The sequence below is a fragment of the Rhinopithecus bieti genome, unplaced genomic scaffold (assembly GCF_001698545.2).
Source record: "Rhinopithecus bieti isolate Rb0 unplaced genomic scaffold, ASM169854v2 scaffold_574, whole genome shotgun sequence".
NCBI classification, from domain to species: Eukaryota; Metazoa; Chordata; class Mammalia; order Primates; family Cercopithecidae; genus Rhinopithecus; species Rhinopithecus bieti.
In genome coordinates this window covers 1,807,407-1,829,930 of record NW_016803605.1, presented here as the reverse complement: position 1 = coordinate 1,829,930, position 22,524 = coordinate 1,807,407, and the positions used below count along the sequence as shown (strand labels likewise).

Genomic DNA, 22,524 nt, shown 5'->3' with positions numbered 1-22,524 from the left:
CACACACACACACACACACACAGATTAGGTTGGTGCAAAAGTAATTGTGGTTTTTGCAATTAAAAGTAATTGCAATTATTTTAATTGCAAAACTGCATATATATATATATATATATATATATATATTCCAAGTCATGTAAAACATAGAGATAAATCTCATTTAAAAGATTTTATTTGGGAAGAAAGAATTAAAATTTGAGGCTTCAACACAAACTGGGTGGTCTTTGGTATCCCTGAGGAACAAAGAGAAGGTTGGAGGTTTTATAAAAGGAAAAGTTTTGTATTGTATTGAAGGAAAGTTCATTGGCACTGCAAAGTTTTGGAAAGTTGGCAGTCTCTGACTGGTGGGTGACGGTCTAGGGTAAAACTAGTCTTAAGAGTCTCAGCGGCTTGTTTCAGTAGCTATTAGATAAAACTGGTTTCAAGTTACAACAGGCAGTTTCGGCCACTGGACTTGTGGAAAATTTAACTGCTGGAGCTGATGCTATGAACACAGAGTGCTTTTCACCTGCCTACTAGAATGATTGACTTGAGTATGACAATGAGGCAATTTGTATAATCAACTTTCTATATATGTATACTCATTTTTATTTTAAAATGTACCTGATTCATTTTGAAACATTACTTTTCCTAAAACCCATTATTTTTGTGATTATGGACTACCAGATTTTTTGTTTTGTTTTGTTTTGTTTTGTTTTCCAGACAGAGTCTCTCTCTGTCTCCCAGGCTGGAGTACAGTGGCACGATCTTGGCTCACTGCAACCCCCACCTCCCGGGTTTAAGCAATTCTCTGCCTCAGTCTCCCGAGTAGCTGGGATTACAGGCATCTGCTCCCACACCCAGCTAAATTTTATGTATTTTTAGTAGAGACTAGGTTTCACTATCTTGGCCAAGACGGTCTTGAACTCCTGACCTCGTGATCTACCTGCCTCGGCCTCCCAAAGCGCTGATATTACAGGTGTGAGCCACTGTGCCTGGCTGGACTACCAGTTCTTAAATGGAAAAAGATTCTCTTCTAGATTTTTTTCCCCTGATTTTCCAGGGAAATGTCATGAATTATTGTGCTGCCGACCATGAGCTGTATATTAATGAAACCATATGTATTAAATATCTTTAAACAGAAATACACATAAAACAAGGTTATGTATCGATTTGTTGACAAAAACATAGCACAACGTTCGCAGGAATTGAGCTCCATATTTGCCTTAGATGCAGTATTCAGTATTTGCTAATTGCTCAGTGTTGCAGGTGATTTCGTAGAATATAACTCCCATGAATCGTGAGAATCAACTGTACTTACAACCCATTCACGTTGCCTGAGTTCCATTTTCCAGCTCTCCTGATAGTAAGTTATGTGCCTGCCTTTGCATACACCGTTCCTTCTGTCTAGGCTTCTTGTCCCCTGTCTTCTTTGAGTAAGTGATTATCTTCATTACTTGGTAGGGGATTCTACTGATGTATGATCCAGCATCTCTCCCTACCCCCGTCTTCTGCTGTTGGCCTCTTGATTGCTCTGGGGGAACATTCCTACTCCTATATGATAAAATTAGCAGGGACTGGCTGTCCATCGTGACTCTCAACCTTCCCATAGTCAGGGTAGAGTGGGAGGGCATAGGGGAGAGAGTCAGAACCAACCTGAACCAATCTGGAACGTGAATCTTGAGTTTCCAGAAAAACGGGGTGGAGCGGGGGTGGGTATTGGCCAAGTTTTTCCCTGTGTGACACATCCCTGGAACTGTTGTTTTGGTTTTTGTTTTCTCCAAGGCCTATTTTTTCTATTTAATTCTGATACCAATGACAAACCTCATGTCCTTCATTAAGTATGTCCCCACATTTTCGTGACCCAAATCAGTTTTTGTTGTTTTCTACCAAAGACTCAGCACAGCTTTCTCCTTCAGGGCACTTTCCTATCACCCCCCGCCTGCTTTACATTGCCTGCTCTCCCTACCCTCTTTAACCCCGATTCTACCCGGACGCTTGCTCCTCATGGGAACACATGGCACTTTGCTGCTCACTCTTGTTTACCAGCCTGTTTCCTAACAGACCCATGCTGTTGGAAGAGGCAGTGAACCCCTGCCAATCTAAATTGGTTTCTCAGTCAGAAGTTAGGAGATGCTGAGAGGATGAATTTGAGTCTATCTTAGACTAATTCACCTCATGTGCTTAATTTTGTTCCAAACAGGGCATCGAGGCACAAACAGATAAAGGATCAGAAAGAAACATGCAGACACACCGAAAACTGGAGAATGAGTTTAGAGCCATTAATGATCTTTTATCTCTCTGTGCAGTGCATAAAAATGTCACATAGAAGTATATGGCTAGCATGGCATCCTTGTCAAGATAAAACAGTCAGCCTCTTGGCACAGTGAGGGCTGGGAAAGAAGCATATTAAAATGCCACCACTAGGAAAGATGGGCTTTTCCTCTCCTGCACACAGTGTTTGTGTTTTCATAAATGTCACAGGAAATGCTACATTTACTCTCCATTCAAGTCTACATTTTTTTAATAAGCACTATTTTTTAAAAAACAGTTTTAGGTTTACAGAAAAATTGTGCATAAAGTATAAAATTCTCATGGATCCTCCCCCACCCCCAACCCCACATACAGTTCCTTCTCTTACTAACATTTTGCATTAGAGTGGCACATTTATTACAATTGATGAGCCAATAGTGATACGTCATTACCAACTAAATTGTCTAGTTTATGTTAGGGATCACTGTTTGTACTATGCTTTTATACCACCCAAATATATATATGTGTGTGTGTGTATGTATATATATGCATATATATGATAACCCCAGATATCCAATTAATATATTCAGACTCTCTTTTGCATTATGTTTATTATTTTATTTTATTTTACTTTCTTTTATTTTAGAGTCAGGATCTTACTCTGTCACCTAACATGGAGTGCAGTGGAGATTGTGCCACTGCACTGCAACCTGGGCGACAGAGCAAGACTGTCTCAAAAAACAAAAACAACAAAAACAGAAAATGTCTAGAAGAAATCTAAACCAACAGAGGGTGTGAGGGTGTCTATCAGCGGAGGCTGTGTGCTTGAATTCCTTACAGAAAAGCTGAGATGGACTCTCCAAGTGTTTAGAGTCTTGGATTTGCATTTAGTCTAGAAGGGTAGAATTTGACAGATGCAGACTGTCCCGTATCCACCATTATATTATCCTAGTAAAATGCTTTCACTGCTCCAACCATCCATTCCCCCACCCCCTGCCCTTGGCAATCTCGGATCCTTTTATTGTCTCTATAGCTTGTTTTCCAGAACGCCACATAGTGGAAATGTTATAGTATGTGGCCTTTTCAACTGGGCTTCTTTCCCTTAGCAGTCTGTGTTAAAGTCTATGTCTTTCTATAGCTTGGCAGCTCATTAAAATATTATTATCATATTCTATGTGTAGTTTTTTTAAATGAAAGCCTGATTTTTTTGCACCTCTTTGTTGGGCATAACTCCTTCATGACTCTTGTTTAGGTGACAGTGATGACTAGCATCAAATAAATGAGTTGAAGCAAATGTTTTTAGATGAGGTAGAGCAGACTGTGACGGGACAATACGAAATGGAACAGAATAGAAAAGAGAAGAAAGTATTTAAGTTCATTGCACTGAACAAAAAGCATAAATTTGTAAAATTGTGTTTCCATTATCTGTGTATGTGTCTGTGCGCATAGACACTGGGAGTTATATTTTTACTGTGTATTTTTTTACACACCCCATACAACCATGGGTTGTGATTTTTAAAAAGCACAATCTATTCCTCTAGCCCATACCTTGAAATACCTAGTTCACATTGAAATCAGAGGAAAGTTATTTATTATTGGTGTTGATTCAGAAAGCGCACAGATTTTTAGTGATCATCATGAAAATGATAATTAAAAAACAACAGTGTTACATTTTATACAGCAAATATTTATAGTGAAATAAATTTTACTATACATTTATTTAGAAATTATTTTAAAAATTATGTTTTCTGGGCCGTGTTTGAAGTATTTTACATATTTTAATTTTGCATAGTAATAACTCTACAAGGTAGGTATGTATATTTTTTGATTCTGCCGATGAGACACCTGAAACACAGAGTGGAAAATATCTTTCCCCAAATCCAGCAGCTAGCATGCTGGCCAGGGTTCAAATGCAGGGAGAGCATCTGTCCTCTTTAAAACAATCTAGTCCCTGTGCCTGAGTAAACTTTCATCATTTCTAAAGAAGAAATGTGAAGTAACTTTTAGGAAGAGGAATGATTTTTACTAATTTTACTAGAATAAGATCATCTGATTCCAAAGTTCTGTAGTTTTCAAGATAATAGACTTTATCTCGTAGAGGAGAGATAGAAACCAGTTTTCACACGGAATAAAGCTCTGTCTACTGGCAATAATGTAAAGGCAATCTCTGAGATGCAGATTAAGTGGGAAAAAAGTGCTGTGAGTGATTGACAATGACAGGCACAGGCCTAAAATTAGAACGTGGACATACCTATGTCATGTATTTGCATCTGTTTCTTCATTCCATCACCCATGCCTTCAACAAATTTGCATTGAAGGCCCACTTTGTGGCTGGTGGTTTTCTGCACATGGGTTATACCATTGGTCAAAAGGCATGAAGTTGCTGTACTCATGGAGCTTACAGTCAAATGAGGAAAGAAAGACAGTGAAATAAATAATGCTGATACAGATGTATTGATGGATGGTCTGGAGGGAAATGAAGCAGGGTGAAAGCACAGATGACACTACACTGGGGGCTGTCATTTTCTCTAGGGTATTATCAAAGACCTCTGTCATGAAGAGAATAATACCTAGAAGAGGCTGGGCCTGGTGGCTCACACCTGTAATCCCAGCACTTTGGGAGGCCGAGGCAGGTGGATCACCTGAGGTCAGGAGTTCAAAACCAGCCTGGCCAACATGGTGAAACACCATCTCTACTAAAAATGCAAAAATTAGCCAGTCTTGGTAGCACATGCCTGTCATTCCAGTTACCCTGGGGACTAGGCAGAAGAATAGCTGGAACCCGGGAGGTGGAGGCTGCAGGGAGCCAAGATCGTGCCACTGCACTCCAGCCTAGGTGACAGAGCAAGACTGTTTCAAAAACCAAAACCAAAAACACAACAGAAAATATGTAGTAGAAATCTAAACCAACAGAGGATGTGAGCGTATCTATCAGCAGAGGCCATGTGCTTGAATTCCTTAAGGAAAAGCTGAGATGGACTATCCAAATGTTTAGAGTCTCGGATTTGCATTTAGCCTAGAAGGGTAGACTATGAGCAAACTCACTCAGGGGAGTGGACGAGCAGTGGAGAGGGAGAGCGTCTGTTTTCCTACTTTGTACATTTCAGTGTTCATTAATCCTTTTACAATACTTACATCAATATTGTACAATCCAGACATTACTTATAAATCATGTATCTACTGCCTCAATTCATAAAAAGAATTGTGTAACACTTCGTAGTTACTCCTAGGTTTGGAGAGACTGTGAGCTGGACCCTCATCTGCTGGACTAGTTTCTCTGTGGCCACCAGACAAGACTTCTGTATGATTCTTTCTCTAAGAAAGAAAGGAAGCAATCAATCCTCTAAGAGGCCATGCAGTGCCTCCATCACTTGTTCTTGCTGTGATGGTTTGGACTGGTTGCCGTAGTAACCAGGTGATGTCCACCTGCAAATGAGTCATTGCACAGAGACAAGGTCAAGAAGAAACACAGGGCAAACAGCAGATGAGCCCATTGCAGACCACACTGGGCAAGCAGGGCTATGTTGACGTCAGGTATTTTTCTAATTATATTGAAAGAAGGTGAAGCAAGAGGCTTCTCAAGAGCAGCAGACATTGCTGACCTTCTGACTGCAAAGTGGATTCTGGGAGTGAAGGCCTGGAAGACACTACTCTCTTCTTACTCATTCAAAATGGGCACAAAAGTGAAATAACTGCCTTCAATACACCACAACCAACCACATTCTCAATAAACAGCGATATTTCAAAGCACAGTAGCTCTCACAGTAGCTCTGGCTACTGTGAGAAAATGTGCGCAGATCTGGAGAGTTTAATCATCTGGTAATGACATCTACGTCATTTCTCTTTGGGGAACTTTATATTAAATCTGTAAGTTTAGAATTTTCCCCTTTCTATTTTGTTTCCTTCTACTTGACTTAATGTTCTTGGGAAAGCACTTAAAAAACTAAAACTTACGCTGATCTGCTGCCAGTGAAAAGGAGAACTGTGGTCATTTTTAGGAAGAAATTATTCTGCTTTCAAAATTCCAAAATAAGGTAATTGAAAAATTATCTGTCTGAGAAGACAGCATGAAAAGTTACATTTTCTGCGAAGAAGATAAGTTTGTCTTGCTTTTCTTCTGCATTTTAGCAACCATGATAAGGTATCATTTTAGAAATCATTGAAACTCAAACTAATGGAAAGTTACAGACTAATGCATATATTGGAAAGCCTTTAATCATTGGAAGATTATCTCAGAATACATGAAGACATTTTACAGTTCAATCACAGTTTGTATTATTTTAAGAAATGTATCTGCTATGTAAAGAAGTTATACAAGATTGGAATTACAATAAATTGACAGTCTCTTGAAAGACACTTAACAAAATGTATCAACACACTTCACACTTCAAGTTTATCTGTTGAATCTACAGTTTCACTTTGGAGCATATATCCCGAGAAAATACTATTGAAGATGTAGGTACTGGTTATATTTTCCTTTTTAGGAAACATCCTCTTCTGATACTGAGACCCCAAATCTCCTTTAAGGGCCCTTCCTCACTCTCAGTCTATGTGTTTAGTGGGGTTGACCCAAGTCCCAGTTCACCTGGGTTCCAGGTCTATGACAATCAACACATTTCCTTTTTTTTTTTTTTTTTTTTTTTTTGAGACAGAGTTTTGCTCTTGTTGCCCAGGCTGGAGCGCAATGGCGCGATCTCGGCTCACTGCAACCTCTGCCTCCTGGATTCAAGCGATTCTGCCACCTCAGCCTCCCGAGTAGCTGGGATTGGGATTACAGGCACGCACCACCACGCCTGGCTAATTTTGTGTTTTTAGTAGAGACGGGGTTTCTCCATGTTGGTCAGGCTGTTCTCGAACTCCCAACCTCAGGTGATCCACCTGCCTTGGCCTCCCAAAGTGCCGGGATCACAGGCGTGAGCCACTGTGGCTGTCGACAATCGGCACATTTCATTTCTTCAGTCCCCCTGGTTGGTTCGGGCATGAGAATATAACTGAATTTTACTCTGCGTCACTAAAGTATAGAACCATTTGGAGAGTATCATGAAAATACAAGATTTTCTTGTTTGTTTTGTTTAGTTTCACTGTACACTTTACTGGAGAGATATCAAAGCTAAACAGCTGAGTTCCAACCATTGGAAACAGCCCTGCTAAAGTTTAAGATACCTCAAGGGACAGTCGAGAAATGAGAACATGTGACCAGTGTATAAGACACACCCCAAGCCCTCCAGAATGTCAGCTCTGTAGCAACAGTGACTGCGTCTACTTTGGTCACTGCTGTATTTCTATATTCAGAAATGTATCATGTGCACAGTGACTGTTCAATCAACATTGTTGGAATTAAACTATGATGCAAGAGAGGCCAGGCACGGTGGCTCACATCTGTAATCCCAACACTTTGGGAGGCCAAGGCAGGCAGATAGCTTGATACCAGGAGTTCCAGATCAGCCTGGGCAACATGGTGAAACCCTGTCTCTACAAAAAACACAAAAAAGACCCTCAAAAACAAAAACCCCCAAACATTACCCAGGCATGGTGGCACATGCCTGTGGTCTCAGCTACTCAGGAGACTGAGGTGGCAGGATAGCTTGAGCCCAGGAGGTCGAGGCTACAGAGAGCTAGGATCACGCCACTGCACTCCACATTAGGTGACAGAGTAAGACCCTGACTCAAAATAAATAAATAAATAAATAAAATAAAATAATAAACATAATGCAAGAGAGAGTCCAAATATATTAACTGGGTATCTGGATCCACCCATGCCTGGTGCCAGATATCCCAAGATTTGTAAGTTATGTAAGTGAATATACTTTTTCTTTAAAAAAATCAATGTGTGTTTTATATGAATTAAATATCTCTAATATTAATGAAGGGTTCAAAAACATATTTTCGGTGATGTTTCACAGAATTCTCTTTCTTTCTTTTTAAATTTTAATTTTTGTTTTAGGTTTGGGGGTGCATGTGCAGGCTCGTTACATGGGAATATGCTAAGATTTGTGGTATAAATGATCCTGTCGCCCAGGTAGTGAGCACCATACCCAATAGGTAGTTTTTCAACCTTCAACCCCTTCCTCTCTCCCCTTTCTAATAGTCCACAGGGTCTATTGTTCCCATATTTATGTCAATGTGTACTCAATGTTTAGCCCCCCCTTTATAAGAGAGAACATGCAATATTTGGTTGTCTGTTTCTGTGTTAATTTGCTTAGGATAATGGCCTCCAGCTGCCTCCTTGTTGCCGCAATGGACTTGATTTTGTTTTTTCATGACTGTGTAGTATTCTATGGGGTATTTGAATCACATGTGTTAAATCCAATCCACTGCTGATAGGCATCGAAGGAACATACCTCAGAATAATACGAGAAACCGATGGCAAATGCACAGCCAACATCATACTGGAAAACCGAAAGCTGAAAGCATTCCCCTTGAGAACTGGAACAAGACAAGGATGCCCACTCTTACCACTCCAATTCAACATGGTACTGCAAGTTCTATGCTAAGAAATAAACAAAGCCAACCAGATAGGGAAAAAGAAGTCAGATTATCTCTCTTCACTGATGATATAAAACCTAGAAATTCTAAAGACTCAAAAAGCTCATAGAACCGATAAACAACTTCAGTAAAGGATACAAAATCAAGGTCCAAAAATCAGTAGCATTTCTGTACATCAACAACATTCAAGCTGAGAGCCAAATCAGAATGTCATCTCATGCGTATTTTGGGCTTTTCTAGCTGGTAAGCAAATGTGCCACACATACAAAGAAAGCCAAATCTCAAGGCTTGGAGACACGATGCACTTAATGAGAAAGACAGAAAATATTTTCTGATTTTCTTTTCATAGATGTCCGAGCATCCCTGAGGAGGTATAGAGGGGTAGCCTGAAATCTCCCCGCAGTCCCGTGCGTTTGTGGTATGGCTATGTTTGGGGATGTTTATAGACCCTGCGCTTGCAACCACCATATGCCGTCTGGCAGGATCTCAAATTTTACCCCTCCTTTTACATTCTAGAAATCCCTGAAGTGAAGAGCAGTGTTTTCTGAGACTGAAACTCAGTTCAGACCCAGTTCAAGAATCTTGTTATAATAGTTTTTTGAAAAACAGAATCAGGCCGGGCGCGGTGGCTCACGCCTGTAATCCCAGCACTTTGGGAGGCCGAGGCAGACGGACCACGAGGTCAGCAGATCGAGACCATCCTGGCTAACACGGTGAAACCCCGTCTTTACTAAAAATACAAAAAAAAAACTAGCCGGGCGAGGTGGCGGGCGCCTGTAGTCCCAGCCACTTGGGAGGCTGAGGCAGGAGAATGGCGTGAACCCGGGAGGCGGAGCTTGCAGTGAGCTGAGATCGCGCCACTGCACTCCAGCCTGGGCGACAGAGCGAGATTCCATCTCAAAAAAAAAAAAAAAAAAAAAAAAAAAAGACATTCAACAGTATAACCAACACAAAATAATCAACAGATGGCATACAATCGGATATTATGTGATAGCTAAAATACTGTTTATCTATCCCATCATTGATTTATTCAGCTAATTTTATTAAGTTCATGCTGTTGCTTTGATATGAGTCTGGCAATGGGAAGCCCAGCTGAGCCAGGCATAGAGAGGCTGTAATCTTCAAGAGCTCACACCTTGAGGGGAGATGAGTCTGGGGCAAGTAATCAGATAAAACAGTCACAGACAATAAGAAGGAGAATGCAGAAACGAGCAAGGAACATGGCAGAGAATAAGCAACAGGGAGAAACTAATTAACAGACGACTGTGGGAGAAGGTCTTTCTACGGAAAATCTTAGTCTGAAATCAGGACGGGGAGAAGGAGCCAGTCAGGGAATAGAGCTTGGGAAAGAGTGATCCAGACTAAGGAAAAGGAAAACGCAAAAGCCCAGCTGCAACAGGAAACAAGTGTGTGTGCTTGGCACCAGGAGGAGGAGGCCCACGTGGCCTAAAACCCTAACCTGTGTACCCAGCAGATGAGTGATGTTAGTTGCTTTATTCATACAATGAAAATACACTGGCTGTATCGTTTTAGGAGACATACATAAATAGGCACCCAATTCAACTCATACATCCAAAACATTCTGAATAGACTTAAATGTGAAACTCCTGTTTGCAAACAGTGACACAGAGCAGGAAAAGCCAGTGTCTGGTGCAACTGGCACACACCAAGGGCTCTGTCTTTTCAAAAGCAACTCTCACAGGAAAGCACTCTCCCTTTAGAGAAACACATCCATCATCATCTCTGTTAAAATGTAGACTCGTGTGCAAATATTTAATGAAATGGCCCTTGCCTGCCACGTAAAAAGCAAAGGAGGTTATTTGATTTTGTTTCTTGCTGCTCTTACGCCATGTTACAGAAGCAAATCCTTGGTAAATAAAGTGGCATTAGTCCCAAGGGTGTTTAGTGTTGTCTGAGAAATCTAATTGCTATAGATTTTTCCTTCACTGTTCTCCAAGATTTTCTAAGTTAAAGGCTAAAGTGGATGCTAATTAGAGGCTCTTGACAGTATTACTAAAAATATTATGTAGGACCTAATATAAAGTCATGTGTATTTCTCTGCCTCAAAGACTAAACTGATGTGAATTTAGTATAGATTAGAGGAAGACCAGGGCAGAGACTATCACTCTGTTCCTTTGAAGGCTCTTTTTATGGCTGGATTCAGGTGAATGGGAGAAAAAAAGTCTTCCTCTTTAGTTGTGCTGCCTGAGATGTATTGAGCTTTCTGTCCCAGAAATAACTTTTGAGAGGCTATAAGAGGGATTCAAGTTTCTAGCTAAGCCAAAAAGTACAGAAGGATGTGAAATTCAGAGAGGATGGAATAAAAGGAGAGTAGATGAGAGACATTCCACTTTGGGGTTTGATGGGTTAGTTTGCTCTAGAGCAAATCTACCATTGGGAAAAACTAAGAAAGTTGGAAACATTTTTTTAAAAACCTAATGACATTGAGGAGCTACTGAGATAACCACTGTATGAGGAGCAGGATGCCAGAGGGATCAGAAACTTATCAGGGTGAAACTGACATTTTCACTTTTTTCCTTCAAGGCTTTGCTGGTTATAAGCAGCATGGAATAAGAGGTTGCGAAGTCAAACAGAAATCCTCACAGAAAATGTAAAGTAGGCAGGGTTTTAGGTAGTCCCAGGAGGCTGAAAAAATAAAAGTGGAATGCAGGGTTACTAAGGTAATTAGAATATGAAGAGTCAATATTCAGGAAAGAAGGGAAATGCAGAGATACAAGTATAGTTGTAACAATCTGAATGTTGTCTGCAAGGCCTGGCTTGCGGAAAGCGAGAAATTCTACTAGAAGCTTCCTCACAGGGGCTGAGCAATTACATCAAGTTATCAGTGTACTCACAAGGGGAAGACAAAAATTGGACTTAAGGCTCTTCTACAACCTTAGTAAACTGAGTTTGTCTCTTTATTTCATCCTAGTAACAAGATCATAAGAAATGAGGAGGTAAGGTAGTAACCAGTTCAGTAAGCTAAAGACTTAGAGAAGACAGTACTGGCATGTTTTTAAAAGAATCTTGCCTTTTATATTATTACCAATACTTATTATGTATCTATATGTTTATATAGTTGCAAATAGACAGCGTATTTTAATACTTTCAACAAACCTTTGTTTTTGTTTTTTACTAAGCTTATCATTTTATATTAAGTTTGTAACATATATGTATATTACTAGCATGATGACCATTTGCAGACACATCAAATGTGAGGCAAGAGTAAAATGCAAACATACATGTATATGTCATGGAAGAGTGCGTTAGGGGAAAGTTTGGGTTTTCATTACAGATAAAAGAACTATGGTACCAGAGAGACTAGATTTATACCTTGATCTACACTTACTGTTATGCATTTATTAGCTCTTTCATTCAGGCCATATAAACTGCTTATAGCCTTTGTTTCTCCATCCATAAAACTGGAATGTAATAATAACCACTGCATAAGGCCATTATTAGGGTTAAATTAAGTATTTTATGTCTACTACTAATGGCTTAGCTTGGCATGTGGTAAGCATGCAATAGATGCTTGCTGTTTTTGTTACCCATAATATGGAAAATAAAATAACATAATATATGCAAAGCACACAATACAAAGCCAGGTATGTTGAAGTTGCTTGGGTGGGATTACAATAATGAAAATGAAGTAATTTTGGTGATGGCCTAATTTCATCTACTAAAAGTGAGAGAGAAAAAAAAAAGAAAGACATATTCTCCCCATATGTGGACTTTTCTGGCCTTAAAGCACTTCCCTTGATATCCTGAGAACTGTGTGTATTTCCTGTTTTTAAGACATTTAAATGTGTCCACCTCGTTGCATTACAAAAGGTTCCCAGAACTGGCTAGTGTGCAGGCTGGAAGATATAATTTCTGGCTCTTTCAAACACATGCCATTCTTCAAAACACACAGCATGATTTTCTGAATGCCAAGTAGACGAATATATGTGGCCTGGAAACATTTGCCTTACAGCATTTTAGTAACTGAATATTATGTCTCAGTATCTTGCTTAGTCAAGATACCAGAATTTACATCCTTGTTAGCCATAGATATACTTTTCAACAGCTTTTTAACTCCCAAAATAGTGACGACTTGCACAGCTCCTTTTCCCACAATTCTTTTGACATATTACTCATAACATACACATCATGAAGCGAAAATGAATTGTTATCGAGTATTATTTCAATTCGTAAAGCACGCTAAGAAAGAGTAAGTGTTAACTGTCTCTTCCTGTCAGTTAACTCAGACAAAAAGGCTTAGTGGAATTCTCAGAGAATGGTGTCCTGAAACTAGGTAAGAGACTCCTGTTACAATAAACTGCTCTCAGAATTCCTATTTTAGGACTTATAACACGTGCAATTAAATTATCATTGGTGCAATTATTTTTTCCAGGGGCCATCATCAAAAACACCAACATGAGCCATAGAGAAGATGCAAATGTAGCAGGTCAGTTGGGAACTGTGGTGAACTGAGTGAGCGTGACCCAACTTTGGTGGATAGAACCATCACTCACCCCAACCAAGTCTTTGTATGCAGGAATGTGGCCTGGTGTTTATGAATTTTCCAAATTTTTAGGGAAACCAGATAAATTTTATTATTTATTTATTTATTTATTTATTTATGACAGAGTCTTGCTTTGTCACCCAGGTTGGAGCGAAGTGCCACGATCTTGACTCACTGCAACCTCCACCTCCTGGGTTCAAGCAATTCGCCTGTCTCAGCCTCCCAAGTAGCTGGGATTACAGGTGTGCACCATCACACCTGGCCAATTTTTGTATTTTTAGTAGAGATGGGGTTTCACCATGTTGGCCAGGCTGTTCTCGAACTCCTGGCCTCAGGTGATCTGCCTACCTCAGCCTTAAGTGTTGACAATTAATTTAGTTTAAAAATCACTGTGGTTGTCTATTTGCTGCTCAAAACTCAATTGGCTATATATGCACGTGTTTATTTATCACATCTCAGTTCCATCCTGTTGGTCTATATGTCTATCTTTGTGTCAATATCACACTGCTTTGATCACTTCAGCTTTGCAGTAAGTTTGTAAATGGAAAGTGTGAGTTTGGTCACCCACCATCTTTGTGCTGACATTTGCAAATATATTCCTTTTCCATATATTGTATATATTATTGACCTAACTATATATTATAACATTAGATGTATGGATGGTAGATAGATTAATAGATAAGTAGATAGATTAAATAGATGGAGGACAGATAAGAGATAAGTGAAAAGCTAGATGAATAGATGGTTAGATAGATCAATAGATTAAAGAGGTTAGATAGATGAATAGCTAGATTACATGATGGATGAATAGATATACACACACAGTGTTTTATACAATTTATTTTGTATACAATTATACTTTAAATTAATTAAGAGACAAAAGGAGAATACATATCCTTTCATAGTGTCTTTTATAATTACATAATCATCTTAACCAGTGCTGTTAGTTTGTTCATGGGAAGTTGGATTATGTTCTGTGGCCAGCAATAAATTATCTAAGTTTTCAGTTGTTTTGTAATACCTCTACTTTGTTTGATTTTTGAAAAATAGTTCTGTTGGATAGAAGATTTTTTCGTCAACAGTGTTTGTTAGTTTGTTTTCACACTTAAAATATGTCATTTTCTTCTAGCTTCCATTGCTTTTTGTGAGACATCATTCACTAATCTTCTTGGGGTTACCTGTATGCAACAACTGGTTGTCATTTTACCTTCAAGATGGTCTTATTGTCTTGAGGTTTTAGTGTTTTTGCCATGATGTTGCTGGCTGTAGATATCTTTGTATTTATTCCACTTCCAGTTTGTTGAGCTCCTTTGATGTGTAGATTAATGTTTTTCAGCCAATTGGGGAGATTTTCCACCATTATTTCTTCAAGTATATATTTGTTTGTTTTTCTTTATCACTCCTCTGTTTCTAGTACATCCATTGTGCATATGCTGGTGTCCAATAGCAGCTCGCATGTCTTTTAGGTTCTAGTTACTTCTATTCATTCCTTTTTCTTTTGTTATTCAGATTGTATAATCTTTGTCGATCTATTATCAAGTTCACAGATTCTTTCTTCTTCCAGTTCGCATTTACTGTTGAGCCTCTCTAGTGAATTTTTCATGTAAACATTGTTCTTTCCAAATCCAGAATTTTCATTTGGTTCTTTTTTATAACTTTCTATCTTCTTTTTGAAATCATGTGGCATTGTTATCATTGTTTATTTGTTTGTGTGTGTTTCCTTTTGGTTTTATTTTCATTTTACCTTTTTTTTTTTTTAAAGTTCTGGGATACATGTGCGGAACGCGCAGGTTTGTTACATAAGTATACATGCCATGGTGGTTAGCTGCATCTATCAACCTGTCATCTAGGTTTTAAGTCCTGCGTGCATTAGGACAAATACCTAATGGTTTGAACATATTTAAATCTGTCTGTTAAATCTGACATCTGGATCCTTTCACGGGAAGTTTTTGTTGCCTCCCTTTCCCCCATGTATGAGTTACACTTTCTTGTTTCAGGTGTCACATCATTTGTCTTAGTTGTGAAAAACTGGACATGTTAAAGAATATATGTAGTCAATCTTGAAACAGATTTTCCTCTCCTCTCTCTGGGACTTGTTTTACTTATTGTTTGCCTATTTAGGTATGGCCTAACCTATTTCGTAAAGTCTACTTTCCGCAGTGAAGGCTCTTGTGCTCATTCCTCAGAGGGCACAGCCTTGGACATGGACAGGGTAAGCATTGGATTACTGCTGTTCAAACAAGGTTCTCTTTGAATGTTTCTTTCCTTGATCTCTCTGTTAATCTGTCTGCCTCATTTGGCTCACATCCAATTATTAGGCTTCACTAATTGCTGGCTGATTATGCTGTTGTTTTCAAGAATGTCCTGGATTATATATTGCCCCACAGTCTGATGCAATTACATTTGGGCAAAGTGTAGTTTTTGAGGCCATTGTTTGAGGTTTTCTTTGACCTCATATTATTCACAGCAGTCACATTATCTGGTTCTCACAAGTAAACTAATTGGTTTATGTTTTAGCATGTTCTTCTTAATCATGAGGAATTACCAGTTTATTATTTGTATACCACCAACATTTCCATTGTTTTCAAGCCCTTAGGTCTGAACTTCCCCACACTCTTTTTCAAATACACTCAGTTCTTTTGGGGACTCAGGGCTCTCTGTTCTTATACACTTCCATTCTCCCTTGGCACAATCTCTGAGCTACCACTACAGGTACTGGGTACAACCTGTGGTTTTATAGACTTGTCTCACCCAGCATTGCCAGAATCCTTCAGGTCATCTGGGGCATGCCCTCCAAGTCAGTCAGCCTGAAATGCCTGGGATAAAGCTTTTATCTTAAGAGGGAAGGCCAGGCTGAGGAAATGATCCTCTGACCTCTCCATTGTACTCACTAGCAATTAAGCCTCAACTCGGATTTAGAGGAGACATGAAATGTTGGTGACCTGTACCTCCCAGTAAGATAATATTCCTCGGTTGGGAGCTGAGGAAAGAGAGAGCTCTGTTTTTTGTCTTCCGTATCTCTGGAGTTGAGCTTCCATCTGCTGAATTCAGGGAAAGGAGGTGGATCATGCCTTGAGTGCCTCAGACTCTTGCCATTTGGTAGGCTTTCTAGAACAAATGTTTCTTCCTTTGCTGTATGCTGTTGAGACAATTGCCAGAGACTCTCCACAGCTGCTTTGTAAATAGTTTTCACCCATAGTGCTCTTTCTTCCTCCATGGAACTCCTCATGTTGCCATCTCTGAAGTCCTATTAACTGAATTTTAGTTGGTGCTCTACACAAAATGTTTTTTATAAAGAAAAAACATTAATTAAGTCCATTTTTAACCCAGAAATGCAAAAAGAAGATCATAAGCTTGTGGTGGCTCACACCTGTAATCCCAGAACTTTGAAAGACTGACTTGAGGTCAGGAGTTCGAAATCAGCCTGGGCAACATAGTGAAACCCCATCTCTACTAAAAATACAAAAACTAGCCTGGCATGGTGGTGGGCGCCTGCAATCCTAGCTACTTGGGAGGTTGAGGCAGGAGAATAATTTGAGCCCAGGAGGCGGAGGTTGCAGTGAGTCGAAATCAGCACTCCAGCCTGGGTGACAGAGTGGGACTCCATCCAAAAAAAAAAAAAAAAAAAAACAAAAAAAAACATAAGAGACAGTACTGTCAGGAATATAATGCTAGTTAATTCTAGAGAATAGTCACTACTTTTTTCCACTGAGGAACACAAGAAAAGCCCTTGAGCCCAAAATATTAGAAAAAAGTTCAAAGAAATGATTTGATACTTAAAATATACTCACTAAGATATTCTGATACTTAGAAAATGTATTTATTAGAGAAAATGTTAAAAAAAAAAAAAAGCCCAACCAAACATCACATTTTGAATAATGAAATGTAGAAAATTATTCTTTTAAGGTTGGAGCTATTACAAGTGGGATATTTATTACTGCTTCATTTAAATGTTGGAAACACTCACCAACCAAGTAAACGTTATCAGAAATGAAAATTTAAACATTATATTGTCATTATTAACAGATGCATATACAGATAAAATATTAAAAACATAGACGAGGCAGGGCACAGTGGCTCAGGCCTGGAATCCCAGCACTTTGGGAGGCCGAGGCAGGCAGATCATTTGAGGCCAGGAGTTTGAGACCAGCCTGCCCAACATGGTGAAACCCCATCTCTACTAAAAATACAAAAATTAGCCAGACTTGGTGGTGCCCACCTGTAGTCTCAGCTACTCAGGAAGCTGAGGCAGGAAAAGTGCTGGAGCCTAGGAGGTGGAGGTTGCAGTGAGCCAAGACAGTGCCACTACACTCCAGCCTGGGCAACAGAGTGAGACTTTGTCTCAAAATAAATAAATAAATAAATAAAATAACAAAAAACCATATGCAAGATTTTTGGTTAATAGTCATACACAAAAAAGGAATTAAATTTCTATATTTTAACAGTAGATACTTGGAAAATTAAAGCAAACAAAGATGAAAATGCATCAACTACTTAGGAATAAATCTTTGAAGTAAAGTTTGGGACAGGTCTACACAGAAAGCTTTACCACTACTTTATTAGAGAAACAATAGAAGACCTAAATAAACAGAAAGTATATCATACTTATAAATTGGATGGTTCAACATCATAAAAATGTCAGTTCTTCCCGTGTGATATATAGATTCAGTTCTATTCTAATAAAAATGGGAAAGGTTGTGTGTCACTGTGTATGTTGGAAATGGACAACATGGTGATTCTAAATTCTTGGCAAAGGGTCAAATGACAAGCTGATCCTAAAACTTTTGTGAAAGGCCACAAATAACAAAGTTACTTTTGTATAAAATTAATAAAGTAGAAGGACAAGGAGGTACAGAGATGGATAAATCAGCCAGCAGTTACTTTATTGATGGCAAAGCCAAGGCTGCAGAGCCATGTGAAAGGACCACCTTTTCAATGAGTTACCATAGAAAAATACTAGGAAAATTGCCGACTTTTAAATTATACCTTACTTAATTTATACCTGTTGTTGCATTATTGAAGCACTAAGCATGTGGGAGCTATTTATATGCTACTCCTCAAGGTCATCACCAAGGTTTGATTTTTCACACATGTCTGCCTCCAGAGGGTACATGTTATCCCAAGGTGCACAGCCTTAGTCACTGCTGCAGTTACTGGTGTGCTGGGAGGTTGTCAAAAAGGGAAGTTCATTTTGGAAACATTTTTGAGGAAGTATCCAAAGACAGGTACATATAACTTCACTGCATTACATCCTATACTAGTCATTTATTTTATTACTTCTCTACTAGTTACACTATTGTGCCATAAAAAGAAAATACCAAAATTATTATTGTTGCGTTAGTTATGGGTTTGACATTTTTCATGTTCCATTTTTAGAACACTAGTCAAAATCACTGCCACTAGGACTCATAGCACCTTTATTTCTGTGTTAGTCCCAAGGTGCCTTGAATTCAGGTTGCTGTATCACTACAGCACTTGAGTCTATGCTGTCATCTGTCTCTAAAAGGTCAGTTACTTCATGTAAACAGCAACCTGAAAATGCTGCAGCACCTGTTTCTGTGGAGGACTCAGGAGTCGAAGAAGGTGGAATAATAAATAATCTGCCAGGTTCTTTGTTGCACACAATTGCATATCTTGTTCAAGACGGCTCTGAGTCTGACTCAGATGATCCCTCATACGCACCTAAAGATGACTCTCCCGACGAAGTTCCGTCTACCTCAACTGTGCAGCAACCTCCACTGTCAAGGAGGAGGAAAGTGACAAAAATTGTTTGCAAATGGAAAAAAAGCTGACCTAACTGCAGATTTCATAGCTAGAGTTAGAGCCACCAAACGATTTCTTCACCGAAATGAAAACTCCCCCAGAAATTCTTGAACGTTTTCTTGATGACGAGATCACTGAACTCATTGTCAGGTACTCCAACTTACACGCTCAAAGTAAAGGTGCACTTCATGGCTTAACGAGCTCTGAATTCAAATGTTTCCTAGAAATTACTTTTCTGAGTGGTTACATCTCAGTTCGTAGCAGGCATATGTTTTGGGAAAAAAGAAGATGCACGTAATATACTGGTTAGTGCTACCAGGAGATGTATGTGACCGCTTTGAAACTATATTTTCTAACTTGCATGTTGCTGACAATGCAAATTTGGATCCAATGGACAAGTTTTCTAAGTTGCAACCTCTCGTAAGCAAACTCAATGAGAGATGTATGAATTTGTTTTCGGCCAGGTTCTGGAGGGTGACCATGGGTCTCCAGATTATGGCATACCAGACATCAGCGAAACTCTAGAAAATCCATTGGCTTCTCATCATATGTTTTATACAATTGCCAAGCATTTTGTAAGAGCAACTCAAAACAGAACAGAAGAGGGCTTGATGCCATTCCTTTCCACGGATTAATGCCCAATACTTACCAATGTTTTCATCAGCGCTGTCTACGCTCCCCATGCACTGGTTATACAGTTTGATCATGTTTGGCTGCTGAACTTGGGTCTTTTTCAGTTTCTGGGAAGAACGATTGACAAGACACAGGGGATGGATTCCAGCACCAGATGAGGCAACAGTGACAACACTGTTATCATTCCATCTGCAGACAAGACTGCCTTTGCCATCAATTCGATAATGGAATATGCCTCTTTCTTTTTTCTTTAGAGCTACATCTAATTTCAGTGGAGCTTTATCGATGTGATCCTTTCTCACTATACCTGTTGCCCACTTTCCCATTGAACTGAGCTTATCAAGAAGTGCAATACTGGGGAAAAAGTTATCAAATACAAATGGTATTGCCCAGGGTGTGCCTCTGTAAGTGCCTCACTAAGCTGAAGGACAAGTGACGCAACAGCACCATATTCCTCTGTTTAGTCTTTGGGTTTTTACCCCGATACGGCTGAAACCAGCAAATATAGCCCAGACATACAGCACCATACCAAAACTTATAGTCAAACAGAGTGGACTTTCCCTGAATAAAGTGCACCTGTGATGACCAAAATAAGGAACCATGGATTCGTCATCATTCAGGTATTAAGCCTAGTACCTATTAGTTATTTTTCCTGATTCTCTCCCTCTTCCCACCCCCCAAAAAGAGTTTCTTTTCTAATGGGATTACATCTCAAGTTTGTTCTTCCCATTACATTTATTGTCATTAAACAGGATAAGTGATGTACTTCTACACTATGTTTAACATTTATATACCTTATATTCATTACACTGAAACTCTTTTTCAACTTCAGCACCGTTCATTGCAAGAGCACTTTTTTGGTGAACAGTTGCAGAATTGGAGCATTATTTGGTTTTATGTTTTTTAATAGTGGTTGTACTTAACAGTAAGCTCATAAAATTCTTGTTAACTGACTCTGCTAAGCTGATATGAGTTGGCTTTCAGTACACCACGCTTACCAACCTTTATTTCTGCTGCCTTTATGTTGAAATGTAAGAAAACTTAGGTGTAAAAATGGCTGTGAAAATTTATTTCACCATTAATTTGAAAAAAAAAGATATATAATCATCTTTGATTATGTGTAAATTATCCCTGCTTCTTCCTGGTTTTGCATTGTCTCTATGAAAGCGTAAGATACTGCACACTAATGATACATTAACAAGCACAAATTAGCTGCGGCACAAAAAAACAAATTTTTCTGTTGAGTTAAGGATCACTGGGTGACTGGAGAGCTCAGTTAATAACTTTGAATAAGCACTTCTCACAGTGAATGGTGATTAATGAATAGTAAATCATGTAATAAACACCACTGGCTTTGTAATTGGAAAAGTCACTAGCCTGAGCGGCCCTCATTTAAGATTTTAAAAGTAGCAAACTGCTGCTATTGAAGCCAAATTGTCTCAGGTCACATCCCAGATATTCTACTTATGTGCTGTGTGACTTTAGACAAATTACCATCCATGGACCTTAGTGTCCTCATCTACAAAATCCATCTTTTCCAAAGTACCTAAACATCTACAACTCTGTGGTATGAAGTAAGAAATATGCAAGTGCCAGCTTAATTGTCATACATACAATGTATCTGTAAGGATCTTGAAAGGGACTGTGGGTCACACTCAAATGGGGAAGCAGAAATTTTAATGTGCAAGAACTCCTTAAACAGGTGTTGGCAGAATCAGGGGAAGCAACAAGATATGATGAAACATGCAAGAACTACCAAACGTGGGAAGGAGTTACTGCTCAAAACTGAAAGGGCAAGAGGAAAAATATATTCCTGGAACACAGTAAGAACTTCACTGGGGGCTGTGGCCTTGGCGGAGGAAGGCAGACACCTCCAAGCTGTGACCTGGCAGGGACGAAGTGGAGAGAATAAGATACTTTGACTTCTTTTGCTTCTGAGCTCCAAAATTCTTCCATTGGCTGAACACAACTAGAAGGCAGCAAACAAGGAAGCTCAGAGTCCAAAGAGGTCAGCTTCCTTGCACTCTAAATAACAGGGCAGGATGGAGAAGGATGGAGAGCAGACCAGGAAAGCAAACAGAAGGTGTCTAGCAAAAAGGACAATTACTGGAAGTTCAGCTATACCTGGCATGCAATCAATGCGGATCAATAAAGCAAATACCGCGGGACAGCCTCATTACTCATGCTAAGAAGTGGCCAGTATATACTTGTCTGTGACAGTGATTTACCATTTTTGTTGGTTTTGCACCAGAACCAGGAATGATCATCTTATTTTAAAAGTGAACAAGAAGAGTAAACACACTAGAATTTCCATGATGCTTTATATTTAACAAATTGCTGACATCTAGTAAATTATCTGTAAGCCCTATAACAACTTTTATAAGGTAAGGCTTTATCTCTATTTTACACAGAAAGAAACTGAGGTGGGGGAGGTTTTTTTGACAAGGGTCATCGTGACCCATTGTACAATTTTTCACCTAATAGAGAACTTACGGAGACCTGCCGACAATTTCGCAAAGGATGTAAGAGCACAATATCTTGAATGCATTCATTGCCCCACCCTTTCATTCCTCATGCATGATTGGAAAGCATAGTCCATGTTTTCTTCTGCATGCTGGGGACAGAGAAGTGAACAAAACAAAGCCTCACCCCCTGCGGAGCTGACAATCAAGTTCATGACACAGACAGCAAACATAAAGATCACATACATACCCACTGGGCCAGACAATGTAGGTGCCAAGGGGTTGGAAATAGTCGCAAATTCCTTTACGTGTTTTTCACTAAATGTCTTCTTTAATAAAGTGATAGTTCAGCAGGGACTTGAAGAAAGCTAGCCAGATGGGTATATCAAGAGGAAAATTGTTTGAGATTAAATGAGACCCAAGTAAAAATTTAGGTCTTTTTTT

At 39.2% G+C, this 22,524-nt stretch overlaps 1 pseudogene; it reads left to right on the top strand.

Annotated features, from left to right (window-relative positions):
• Positions 1 to 19,070: 19,070 nt before the first annotated feature.
• The window catches only part of LOC108539973 (NADH dehydrogenase [ubiquinone] 1 alpha subcomplex subunit 5-like), a 13,900-nt pseudogene continuing 10,446 nt past the window's right edge, over positions 19,071 to 22,524 (top strand).